General features: G+C 30.9%; 1 long non-coding RNA gene across 1 annotated transcript; it reads right to left on the reverse strand.

Annotated features, from left to right (window-relative positions):
* Positions 1–3,324: 3,324 nt before the first annotated feature.
* On the reverse strand, positions 3,325–4,659 carry LOC138307394 (uncharacterized). The gene is made up of 2 exons (XR_011205983.1): positions 3,956–4,659; positions 3,325–3,587 (listed from the first exon to the last, which is right to left on the reverse strand). It is a non-coding gene; the product is annotated as an uncharacterized lncRNA (long non-coding RNA).
* Positions 4,660–14,514: the final 9,855 nt, after the last annotated feature.

Below are 14,514 nucleotides of genomic sequence, written 5' to 3' on the forward strand. Positions count from 1 at the left end.
GGAACTTTTATAAGGTGGATCGCCATCTACGGACAACTTATTCGGTGTCTACATATTGGATTACCAATACGAGTGAACTTTCATTTTATTTCTATGTAATGTGCCACATATGTTTGATATATGAGAAAGAAATACAATACAAGAGAAAAGCAAATTCCACTTGAATTCTTCGTTTTGTGTCCTGCAATTTATATAATTACCAACGGTCCGAACTGAACTTGAAAACAACACACATTTTCTTTATTAAAATTGGTGAGAGAATTCGGAGTAACTTGCCACAGGTAAGCCAAGTTACGCACAAGATCCCCGGGAACCTCAGCGAGACCCCAACCTTGGAGCACCAAGACAAGTACTGTTGCCACAAATCTGCTCCGCATTCAACAATGGATACCACATACCGAAACGAAATGTCGTACCAAAGAGCATTCCCCACAACGACACGAACAACGTTTCTACCAAATCTACCTTTCAACCGAAGATGGACACGTTCTACTGACGAAGCCTGTCAAACAACGGCTACAAGGCACCAGGGACCCCCTATGTCATCTAACAGCCCAACATCGTCGCCTCGGAATCAGTGTTTTAGATGTGGTAAGTGGGTATTCCATTGTTTTCAAGAGCACGTTAATATCTCTTGTCAGGCAAAATCAGCCCAATGTTTCAAATGTGGCAAATTAGGACATTTTTCACGGGCTTGTTTTTCAAAGCGCCCAATTTCGGACCAATCAAACCAAAATCATAAATCAAAAAGTAAATTTCACAAAAGCAGGGACGCAAAACGCATGTCAGAGTTCATCTTACGAAAATCAATCGTATATGCATTTCCATTTTCGGACCTTTCTGACTCAGAGTTCACCAAAATAAACAAAAGAAATCAAATTCAAGTGCAAATTTTAACACCGATCAAAAGCAACAATGGCACAAATGAAAACGAGCTGGAAATTAAAGAGCTCAAAATCACCAATGAAAATCTTGAAGCGGAAAATGAACGCTTAAAATCAGAGCTGAACGAGAATCAAACTTATACCAATGAGCTAAGAGTCAGCTTTGCAGAAACTTTTAATTTGTACCAGAGTGAACATGAGCGTTTAAAACGGGAGAATGCATTTTTTTTAAAAAGAAACGACGATAAATCTGGTCAAATAGTTCGTCTTGAAAAAGACATCACAAAATACAAGGAAACAATCGCTAATCTTGAAAGCAAGATTCAGAATTTTGAAAGAGAAACTTCGCTTGTAAATTCTCAAACCTCTCGACAAAATTGTCAAAATTACGCACCTCCCAATCATAACCAACCATTTCGGCCAAATCGAAGACGAGGAAATTTTGGAAATCAATTCGGCTATTCTTAAATTTTTAGCGGTTTTTCTTAACCCATGCTTAAGCTAATTTTACTTCTAGATTTGAAGAAGTTAATGAAATTCAATGACAGTCTCTTGAAAACAACAGTATCCACTTTTATTATATGTGTGTTAATTTGATGGACAATCTACTGAATGAACGTTATAAAGTTGTGAAAAGCCTCTAGGTGTATTTAGATTATCAACACTGACTTGTTTAACAAATAATTTAGACTCTGGGACAGAGTCTTCCTGAGCGAGAAGGAAGTTGTCATAGAGAAATTTGAGATGTTCTTTGTTGTTATATAATTGTATATTTTACCTATAGATGTGTTGACAAGTTTAAAATCTACCCTAAGGCATTGTGGTCTTATTTTTGTGGAGTGACCGACAATTACATATAGTATTCACATGTCAAAGTGTTTATAACCTTCCTTGAGGCAATGGTGTCATTGATAAGCTTAAGGATGTATTCTGCTGAGGGGTCAAAAATTTCTTGTAAATACATTTTTTTTTCTTATGACTTTTTTGAAAGAGGGGTTATTGACAAACAAAAAAATGCAATAAAAAATATATGTTGGTGTGCTTCTTTTTTCTCTATAGCTTCTTGAAAATGCCTACTTATTTAAACTTTTTTCATCAATTTTCCATGAAAAATTCAATTATGAACAATAATTATTAAAATAAACAAAATATAAGTATCAGGTTAATTTTCTTCTTCTTCAAATTGATTCATGACTATGTCATTGACAAAGTTTGAGCAAAAAATTGTAAATGAAAACACATGTGTTGCCACTTGTTTCTTATTTTCATCCGGGTATGATTGATTATGTATGGCATGATTTAAATACATTTTTTAGCATTTAAACTAAAATTTATCCAAATTGTTGTAAATACATCTTCTCCAATTTTTTTCATATGATAAAAGAGACCTAAACGAACAAATATTTGAAAAAAAAATAATAGGTTAGTGTTGAAACTTTAGAAATAATGATGAAAAAAAGAGAAAACCAAAAAATTACAGAGTTATCTCCCCTGGCCCGATTTACCAAATACATTGCTATTCATTTGGGGTGCATCCAATTTAATGCAAACATTGCAACAAACATTTTTTATTCTTCCAAAATAGTAATAGTATATAGTTAATTATTTTTTTTCAAAATTTATATTGTTTTTCAGATACAAATAGAGGACATCGAGAATCATATATAATAATAAATTTTGCCACTTTTAACATGACTGACAGAACCACAAAGTACAGGTCTTAGTTATAATATTCATATTTATTTTACATACCTACAATTATGTAAGTATGTTGAATAAATTAATTTAATAAAAAATGTCTTTTTTTTTTAATTTCACCTATATGTATTTAACATTTTATTGTTTTCACAAGAAGAATGAATGGTGTAATGCCATAACTATGTAAATGTCGGAAAAGAAATATCCATTTTAGATATGATGTGAATAGTGAATATAAGTTGTAAAAAAATTATAAATCATTAGAATTCCATTTCACATCTGCTTCAGACTTCTGTATCCAGTTCATTAGTATGCATAAATAATTAATCAATGCATGTTTAATTTACTCCGCCTTACAGCTAACAAGTATATGCCAGGTATATATAAAGAGCCATCAATCATGACACAACAAAAGTGCTAGCAAGAAATGTTGTTGTTGTTATTTTTATATATATATATATAATATATAAATTTATATATGTACATTGTATGTGAAAGGTACTATATATTAGAGATTTTGCACCAGAAATTGCCTTCATTGGCATGAATAAGAAATTTAATCTAGACTATTCCTATACATGTGTAATATGGTTCTGGATCAGTATTAGGTACAGTAGTTTATCTGTAAATTTGAGATCCAAGATTGGAACACTTGTCTTGTCATGTATTTGTCTGCTCCTCTTATATTACACATGTACAGTTCATGTCTATATATCCAACATGAAAGAAGCTAACACAATACTGCATTATTGATTTATTTATTTCACATAATAGAATTTCACCCGATAACATACACCAGGTATATATGCCTCTTTCACATTATGTGTATGACACATGTCCAAGAAAATTTTACACCATTATGATAAATTAATTGTCAGAGTACCAAAACTGAAAATGTTTTTTGGTCACAGAATTTTCATTTCCTCTTGTACACACATGTTGAACACAAATTTGCTCCTGGAGTGGTTCCTAGTCGAATAATACTGTGATGTGCCTGCAGCCATTCTGTAACAAAAATATGAGAACATCCATGTACAGATGTATATCATTAGGCCTTTCATGTGTCAAAGAAATATGATTTGTTACTTTCATAAATTTTACAACAATGTCAGTTCAGAAAAAAACAGAGATGAACAAGTTTTCATTCTTTTCTAATACCCTAACCTAGTATCATTTATAAATCATAGACATGAAATCTGATAAATGAATATTAATGTGTGCACATTGTACATGTGTGGAGGGGCTGATGGGAATATTACCTGAGTGCAATGTACAACATTTTAGCTATAGAATAAGTGTTTTACACATTGTTAATATATTGCATTTGATAATTGCGTTTATAATTAATGTAATAAAAATGTAAATGTACTTACATTTAGAATGTACCTTATTTACTGCCGTCAGTTGGAAGATCTTGCCACTTTGAATAACTTGTTAGCCTAAGACTGTAAGATATTCTGAACAGTGTCAGTCAGTATTACGTACTAGTACTTAGAGGCAGTTACGTGAAATCGATGTAAGACAGGGCTCATTTTCCGCAACTGTATCACCAAACACACTGTCGTAAATTATCAGCATGATCATTCTTTCAACATTCCAGGGCAGCTGTCAAGTTTATAATCTTGAGCTCGACTGCCCAACTGCAAGTTGGTCTGTCCGTCTAGTCACCAGTCAGTTTGCTATTAAGTATTAATTAGGCCTAAAGTTCCACGATAAACTAAATCTTGGTGTTTCATGTTTATCTTTCTTCTAGTGTCACATTACAAGTGCACTGACTCTATATTATTCTCCTAATGACGGTTGAAAGACGTCACTCTCACCACACACATGAAAACTCGACCGACATTGTTTACATTTCCAGCCATTGCGCCGATATACGATATGTCGTAAAATGATACTATTCTTCACTAAAACTATAAATAAACACTCGTGACTTCATGGAAACATCATATTTAGTTTCTTTTTAATAGTAAACACCTTAATAACCAAAAATATTTTAAAAATTGGTTTACGTCATAGAAATGTTACTAAAGAGTTACGTCCCTTTGTTCACGTCAAAATCCTCACCAGAAAACTACCTTAAGTAGATATATTTCATATCAAACTGCCGATATATTATCAAGTCGTTTAATTGTGATAATATCTTTATGCTATTGATCTTGATTACATCCGGGTTTACCTATCGGACAATGGTCATTTTATTATAAAAACCCATGCCTGATTTATGAACATCAGTTGGATTTCCAACCTTCAAGGCGGTCACTACGGATATTTCTTGGATTACCAGATAGTGAACTGTGTGTGAATATTATTCAAATTCAGAACTTTATAAGGTGGATCGCCATCTACGGACAACTTATTCGGTGTCTACATATTGGATTACCAATACGAGTGAACTTTCATTTTATTTCTATGTAATGTGCCACATATGTTTGATATAATTATGAGAAAGAAATACAATACAAGAGAAAAACAAATTCCACATGAATTCTTCGTTTTGTGTCCTGCAATTTATATAATTACCAACGGTCCGAACTGAACTTGAAAACAACACACATTTTCTTTATTAAATATCTTACAATGCTTGGTTATTATGTACAAACAAATCAATCTGATATCTTACAATACAATGTATACAATAACAAATCGTACCAAAGAGCATTATAAACAATGCTTACCAAATTATTATGTACTTATAAACGTTTATCTGATATTCATAAACAACGGCTACAATGGTTATGTCATGTTAAACAAACAAATCTGTGTATCTTATAATGCTTAGCAGTGTGTATTCCATTGTTTTAAGACTGTTTAACTCATTTCGTTTCTAACATTGTATAATGTTTTGTATAAAATCGACACCATCAATTTGCCAACCAATCAAACCAAAATCATTCAAAAATAAATCAAAAAGCAGGGACGCAAAAGCATTGTTCATTTACGACAAATGAATTTTATAAATTTCATTTTCGGACCTAAAGACATTAAACAAAAGAAATCAATCAAGTGCAAATTTTACCATTCGATCAAAAGCAACAATGCACAAATCTTTGAAAACAAGAAATTAATGCTCAAAAGTCAATGAAAATCTTGAAGCGGAAAATCTTAAAATCAATAACGAGAATTAATTTTTGTCAATGAGTTAAGAGTCAGCTTTTGCAATAAACTTTTAATTTATAAGAGTGAACATAGCGTTAAAATGTAAAAATTAAAAACTAAACGAGATAAATAGGTCAAGTATATTCGTCTTGAAAAAGACATCGTACAATTACAATTTCAATCGCTAATCTTGAAAGCCATTTCAGAATTTTGAATCTTTCTTAAATATAAATTCATCAAACCTTCGACAATATGTCAAAATTACGCACCTCCTTTCATAACCAAACCATTTGGCCAAATCGAAGAAAGAAAATTTTGGAAATAAAATTGATACAATTTAAATTATTAGCGGTTTTCTTAACCCATGCTTAAGCTAATTGTTATTTCTAGATTTGATGAGAATTAAAAATTCAATACATTCGATCTCTTACATTACATTTTATCTGGATATGTGTGTTAATTTGATGGACAATATATGAACGTTTATAAATTGATTCATAGTGTATTTAACAATCAACACATCTTGTTTAACAAATAATTTAATGATTAACCATTTGATATTTTAAACAATAACATTTCATGAGAAATTTAATGTTATTTTGTTATATAATTTATATTTTTAGATTTTATCGGTAAGTTTAAAATCTACCCTAAGGCATTGTGTCTTATTTTTGTGGTAAGTGACCGAAGACAATAAACATTTATTCACATGTAAGTGTTTATAACCTTCCTTGAGGCAATGGTGTCATTGCTGATATCGGTAAATAAGGATGTACTGAGGGGTCAAAAATTTAATAAATATTTTTTTTTCTTATGACTTTTTTTGAAAGATATTGACAAACAAATAAATTCAATAAAAAATATATGTTGGTGTGCATTCATGATATAGCTTCTTGAAAATAAACTACTTATTTCGTATGATTTCATAAACAATTTTCCATGAAAAATTATATAACAATAATTAAAAAAATAAATCAGGTTAATTTCCATTCAAATTGATATCGGTAATGTCATTGAACAAAGTTTGAGCAAAAAAATTGTAATCTTTCGGTATGAAAACAATGTTTGCCACTTTTTCTTATTTATCGGTAAGTATGAATTATGTATGGCATGATTTAATACATTCGATTAGATATTTAAGTAAAAATTTATCCAAATTGTTGTAAATAAACATCTTCTCCAATTTTTTTTCATATGATAAAAGAGACAATAAAATAAACGAACATTTATTTGAAAAAAAAATAATAGGTTATTTGTTGAAACTTTAAAAATAATGATGTAAAAAAAGAGACCAAAAAATACAGAGTTATTCCCATACGATTTACCAAATACATTGCTATTCAATTTTGGGGTATCCAATTTAATGATAAAATTGCAACAAAACATTTTTCATTTCACCATTCGAAGATATCAGTAAGTAAATAGTTAAACATCAAAATTTTATATAAAACGTTTTTCAGATACAAATAGAGGACATCGAGAATCATATGATAATCGGTAAGTAAATTTTGCCACTTTTAACATGACTGATAGTTAACCACAAAGTTCTTAGTTATAAAGTAAACAATAAATATCAATACCATTCGATGATAAGTAAGTAAAAATAATATGTCTTTTTTTTTAACATATATGTATTTAACATTTATTGATATCGGAATAAGTAAACAATAGTACATGTCATACCATTTTCGATGATATCGGTAATTGTAAAAAAAGTTTATAATCATTAGAATTCCATTTCACATCTGCTTCAGACTTCGATCCATCATTATTATAGTTAAATAATCAATTCATGTTTAATTTACTCCGCCTTACAGCTAACAAGATATCGGATATATATAAAGCCATCAATCATGACATCAAAAGTGCTAGCCATTGTTGTTATTTTTTATATATATATATAATAAAACAATAAATTTATATACCATGTACATTGTATGTGAAAGGTAAACTATATATTAGACCATTTTGCACCAGAAATCGGTCATTGGCAAACAATAAACATCTAGACTATTCCTATACATGTGTAATATGTTCTGGATCAGTATTAAGTACAGTAGTTTAACTGTAAATAAACTTGAGATCCAAGATTGGAACCTTTCTTGATGTATTTGTCTGCTCCTCTTATATTACACATTGTACAGTTCATGTCTATATAACATAACATGAAAGAAGCTAACACAATCATTATTGATTTATTTATTTCACATAAAGAATTTTCACCCGATAACATACACCAGGTATATATGCCTCTTTCACATTCGTATGATACGGTAAGAAAATTTTAAACAATAAATTAATTGTCAGTAAGTACAAAACTCAGAACCATTCGATGATATCAGAATTTTCATTTAATTGTACATTCATGTATTGAACACATTTGCTCCTGGATATCTAGTCGAATAATACTGTGATGTGCCTGCAGCCATTATGTAAGTAAAAAAATATGAGAACATACATTACAGATGTATATCATTAGGCCTTTCATGTGTAAAAAATATTTGTTACTTTCATACCATTTTCAATGATATCAGTTCAGAAAAAAACAGAAAACAAGTTTTCATTCTTTTCTAATACCCTAACCTAGTATCGATTGATATCGGTAATGTAAACAATAAATGAATCATTAAGTGATATGTAAGTAAACATTGTACATGTGTGGAGGGGCTGATGGGGAATATCGGTAATGTAAACATTTTAAACTATAGAATAAGTGATTTTAACACATTGTTAATATATTGCATTTGATAATTCGATTTATAATTAAGTAAAACAATAAATGTACTTACATTTAGAATGTACCTTATTTACTGCCATTCGATGAATATCTTGGTAAGAATAACTTGTTAATAAGACTGTAAGATATTCTGAACCAGTGTCGATGATATCGGTAAGTAAACAATAGAGGTTTTAGTGAAATTCGATGATAAGACAGGGTCATTTTAAAACTGTATCACAAAAATTCATGACTGTCGTAAATTATCAGCATGATCATTCTTTAACGTTCCAGGGCAGCTGTCAAGTTTATAATCTTGAGCTCACTGCCCAACTGCAAGTTGGTCTGTCCGTCTATTCACCAGTCAGTTTGCTATTAAGTATTAATTAGGCCTAAAGTTCCACGATAAACTAAATCTTGGTGTTTCATGTTTATCTTTCTTCTAGTGTCACATTACAAGTGCACTGACTCTATATTATTCTCCTAATGACGGTTGAAAGACGTCACTCTCACCACACACATGAAAACTCGACCGACATTGTTTACATTTAGCCATTGCATTCGCCGATATACGATATGTCGTAAAATGATACTATTCTTCACTAAAACTATAAATAAACACTCGTGACTTCATGGAAACATCATATTTAGTTTCTTTTTAATCGGTAAAACCTTAATAACCAAAAATATTTTAAAAATTGGTTTACGTACCATAGAAATGTTACTAAAGAGTTAACGTCCCTTTGTTCACGTCAAAATCCTCACCAGAAAACTACCTTAAGTAGATGATATTTCATATCAAACTGCCGATATATTATCAAGTCGTTTAATTGTGATAATATCTTTATGCTATTGATCTTGATTACATCGGGTTTACCTATCGGACAATGTCATTTCATTTTATTATAAAAACCCATGCCTGATTTATGAACATCAGTTGGATTTCCAACCTTCAAAGGCGGTCACTACGGATATTTCTTGGATTACCAGATAGTGAACTGTGTGTGAATATTATTCAAATTCAGAACTTTATAAGGTGGATCGCCATCTACGGACAACTTATTCGGTGTCTACATATTGGATTACCAATACGAGTGAACTTTCATTTTATTTCTATGTAATGTGCCACATATGTTTGATATAATTATGAGAAAGAAATACAATACAAGAGAAAAACAAATTCCACATGAATTCTTCGTTTTGTGTCCTGCAATTTATATAATTACCAACGGTCCGAACTGAACTTGAAAACAACACACATTTTCTTTATTAAATATCTTACAATGCTTGGTTATTATGTACAAACAAATCAATCTGATATCTTACAATGCTTGGTAAGTGTTTACAAACAAATTAATCTGGTATCTTACAATGCTTGGTTATTATGTACAAACAAATCAATCTGATATGATATCGGTAAGTAAACAATAGGTTTCAGTACCATTCTTACAATGCTTGGTAAGTGTTTACAATAAACAAATTTATCTGGTATCTTATAATGATATCAGGTGTGTATTGATAATGACTGTAGACATACCATTCGTTGATATCGGTAATTGTATAATCATTTGATATCGACACCATCATGCCAACCATTCGCATTTGATGATATCGGTAAGTCATTTTCATTTCAAAATAATTTTATTAAATCATTCGATTATATTGGTAAGCAGGCAAACTATATAAGCCCTCTCTCAACCATTCGATGATATCGGTAAGTATTAAACACCATAGTTTTGTTCAGATCTAATTAACTGATCATTAGATAATTACACGGTAAGTAAACAATGGTTAATATATCGATATATATTTCGTTACCTGCTTAAACAATAAACCATCAGTACCATTCGATGATATCGGTAAGTAAACAATAAGGTTTAGTACCATTCGATGATATCGGTAAGTAAACAATAAACATCAGAACCATTCGATGATATCGGTAAGTAAGTTTAAACAATAAACGGTAATCTTTAGACATTCCTACCATTCGAGATGATATCGGTAAGTAAACAATAAACATCAGAACCATTCGATGATATCGGTAAGTAAACAATAAGGTTTCAGTACCATTCGATGATATCGGTAAGTAAACAATAAACATCAGTACCATTCGATGATATCGGTAAGTAAACAATAAGGTTTAGTACCATTCGATGATATCGGTAAGTAAACAATAAGGTTTAGTACCATTCGATGATATCGGTAAGTAAACAATAAACATCAGTACCATTCGATGATATCGGTAAGTAAACAATAAACATCAGAACCATTCGATGATATCGGTAAGTAAACAATAAACATCAGTACCATTCGATGATATCGGTAAGTAAACAATAAACATCAGTACCATTCGATGATATCGGTAAGTAAACAATAAACATCAGTACCATTCGATGATATCGGTAAGTAAACAATAAGGTTTAGTACCATTCGATGATATCGGTAAGTAAACAATAAACATCAGAACCATTCGATGATATCAGTAAGTAAACAATAAACATTAGTACCATTCGATGATATCGGTTAGTAAACAATAAACTTTTAGTACCATTCGATGATATCGGTAAGTAAACACTAATAAACATTCGGCAAATAAACCATTCATTGATATCGGTAAGTAAACAATAACATTAGTAAATGACGGTAAGTCAGTACCATTCGATGATATCGGTAAGTACTAAACAATAAGGTTTAGTACACATTCGATGATATCGGTAAGTAAACAATAAACATCAGAACCATTCGATGATATCGGTAAGTAAACAATAAGGTTTAGTACCATTCGATGATATCGGTAAGTAAACAATAAGGACATCAGAACCATTCGATGATATCGGTAAGTAAACAATAAGGTTTAGTACCATTCGATGATATCGGTAAGTAAACAATAAACATCAGTACCATTCGATGATATCGGTAAGTAAACAATAAACTTTTAGTACCATTCGATGATATCGGTAAGTAAACAATAAACATCAGAACCATTCGATGATATCGGTAAGTAAACAATAAACATCAGTACCATTCGATGATATCGGTAAGTAAACAATAAACATCAGTACCATTCGATGATATCGGTAAGTAAACAATAAACTTTTAGTAACCATTCAGTAAGTAAACACAATAACATCAGATAATAATGGCAAGTAAAACATTCGATGATATCGGTAAGTAAACAATAAAACATCGTACCAATTCGATGATATCGGTAAGTAAACAATAAACATTAGTACCATTCGATGATATCGGTAAGTAAACAATAAGGTTTAGTACCATTCATTGATATCGGTAAGTAAACAATAAACTTTAGTACCATTCGAATTCGATGATATCGGTAAGTAAACAATAAGGTTTAGTACCATTCGATGATATCGGTAAGTAAACAATAAACATCAGAACCATTCGATGATATCGGTAAGTAAACAATAAGGTTTAGTACCATTCGATGATATCGGTAAGTAAACAATAAACATCAGAACCATTCGATGATATCGGTAAGTAATAAACAATAGACATCAGTAACCTATTCGATATTCTGATGATATCGGTAAGTTTACCATTCGATGATATCGGTAAGTAAACAATAAGGTTTTAGTTTACCATTCGATGATATCGGTAAGTAAACAATAGACATTCAGATAAACATCGATGATATCGGTAAGAACCATCAGTACCCCATTCGATGATATCGGTAAGTAAACAATAAACATCAGAACCATTCGATGATATCGGTAAGTAAACAATAAACATTAGTACCATTCGATGATATCGGTAAGTAAACAATAAACATCAGTACCATTCGATGATATCGGTAAGTAAACAATAAACATCAGTACCATTCGATGATATCGGTAAGTAAACAATAAGGTTTAGTACCATTCGATGTATATCGGTAAGTAAAACAATAGGTTTCAGAACCATTCGATGATATCGGTAAGTAAACAATAAACATCAGTACCATTCGATAAGTTAAGTAAACAATAGACACCAGAACCATCGGTAAGTAGCGATAACGGTAAGTAAACAATAAACATTCAGATACCATTCGATGATATCGGTAAGTAAACAATAAACATCAGAACCATTCGATGATATCGGTAAGTAAACAATAAGGTTTAGTACCATTCGATGATATCGGTAAGTAAACAATAGACATCAGAACCATTCGATGATATCGGTAAGTAAACAATAAACATTAGTACCATTCGATGATATCGGTAAGTAAACAATAAACATCAGTACCATTCGATGATATCGGTAAGTAAACAATAAACATCAGAACCATTCGATGATATCGGTAAGTAAACAATAGACATCAGAGCCATTCGATGATATCGGTAAGTAAACAATAAGGTTTAGTACCATTCGATGATATCGGTAAGTAAACAATAAGGTTTAGTACCATTCGATGATATCGGTAAGTAAACAATAGACATCAGAACCATTCGATGATATCGGTAAGTAACAATAAACAATAAGATAACATTAAGTACCATTCGATGATATCGGTAAGTAAACAATAAACAATAAACATCAGACAACAACCATTCGATGATATCAGTTAAGTAAACAATAAACATTAGTACCATTCGATGATATCGGTAAGTAAACCATTCGATGATATAAGTTAAAACATAAACAAGTAACCATTCGATGATATCGGTAAGTAAACAATAAACATCAGAACCATTCGATGATATCAGTACCATTCGAGTATCAGTAAGTATACAATAAACATTAGTACCATTCGATGATATCGGTAAGTAAACAATAAACATCAATACCATTCGATGATATCGGTAAGTAAACAATAAGGTTTAGTACCATTCGATGATATCGGTAAGTAAACAATAAACATCAGAACCATTCGATGATATCGGTAAGTAAACAATAAACATTAGTACCATTCGATGATATCGGTAAGTAAACAATAAACATCAGAACCATTCGATGATATCGGTAAGTAAACAATAAACATTAGTACCATTCGATGATATCGGTAAGTAAACAATAAACATCAGTACCATTCGATGATATCGGTAAATTAAACAACAATAAGGTTTAGTACCATTCGATGATATCGGTAAGTAAGTAAACAATAAAACATCAGGATACCATTCCATTCGATGATATCAGTAAGTAAACAATAAAAATCAATGCAATTCGAACCACGGTAAGTTAAGGTTTAGTACCATTCGATGATATCGGTAAGTAAACAATAAACATCAGAACCATTCGATGATATCGGTAAGTAAACAATAAACATTAGTACCATTCGATGATATCGGTAAGTAAACAATAAACATCAGAACCATTCGATGATATCGGTAAGTAAACAATAAGGTTTAGTACCATTCGATGATATCGGTAAGTAAACAATAAACATCAGTACCATTCGATGATATCGGTAAGTAAACAATAAGGTTTAGTACCATTCGATGATATCGGTAAGTAAACAATAAACATCAGTACCATTCGATGATATCGGTAAGTAAACAATAAACATTAGTACCATTCGATGATATCGGTAAGTAAACAATAAACATCAGAACCATTCGATGATATCGGTAAGTAAACAATAAGGTTTAGTACCATTCGATGATATCGGTAAGTAAACAATAAACATCAGAACCATTCGATGATATCGGTAAGTAAACAATAAGGTTTAGTACCATTCGATGATATCGGTAAGTAAACAATAAACATCAGAACCATTCGATGATATCGGTAAGTAAACAATAAGGTTTCGTACCATTCGATGATATCGGTAAGTAAACAATAAACATCAGTACCATTCGATGATATCGGTAAGTAAACAATAACGGTTTAGTACCATTCGATGATATCGGTAAGTAAAACAATAGTACCATTCGATGATAGTAAGTAACCAATTCGATGATGATATCGGTAAGTAAACAATATAAGGTTTAGTACCATTCGATGATATCGGTAAAGTAAACAATAAACTTTTTACAATTACCATTCGATGATATCGGTAAGTAAACAATAAGGTTTAGTACCATTCGATGATATCGGTAAGTAAACAATAAACATCAGTACCATTTCGATGATATCGGTAAGTAAACAATACAATCAGTAACCATTCATGATATCAGT

This window comes from Argopecten irradians, chromosome 14 (assembly GCF_041381155.1).
Source record: "Argopecten irradians isolate NY chromosome 14, Ai_NY, whole genome shotgun sequence".
Taxonomy (NCBI): domain Eukaryota; kingdom Metazoa; phylum Mollusca; class Bivalvia; order Pectinida; family Pectinidae; genus Argopecten; species Argopecten irradians.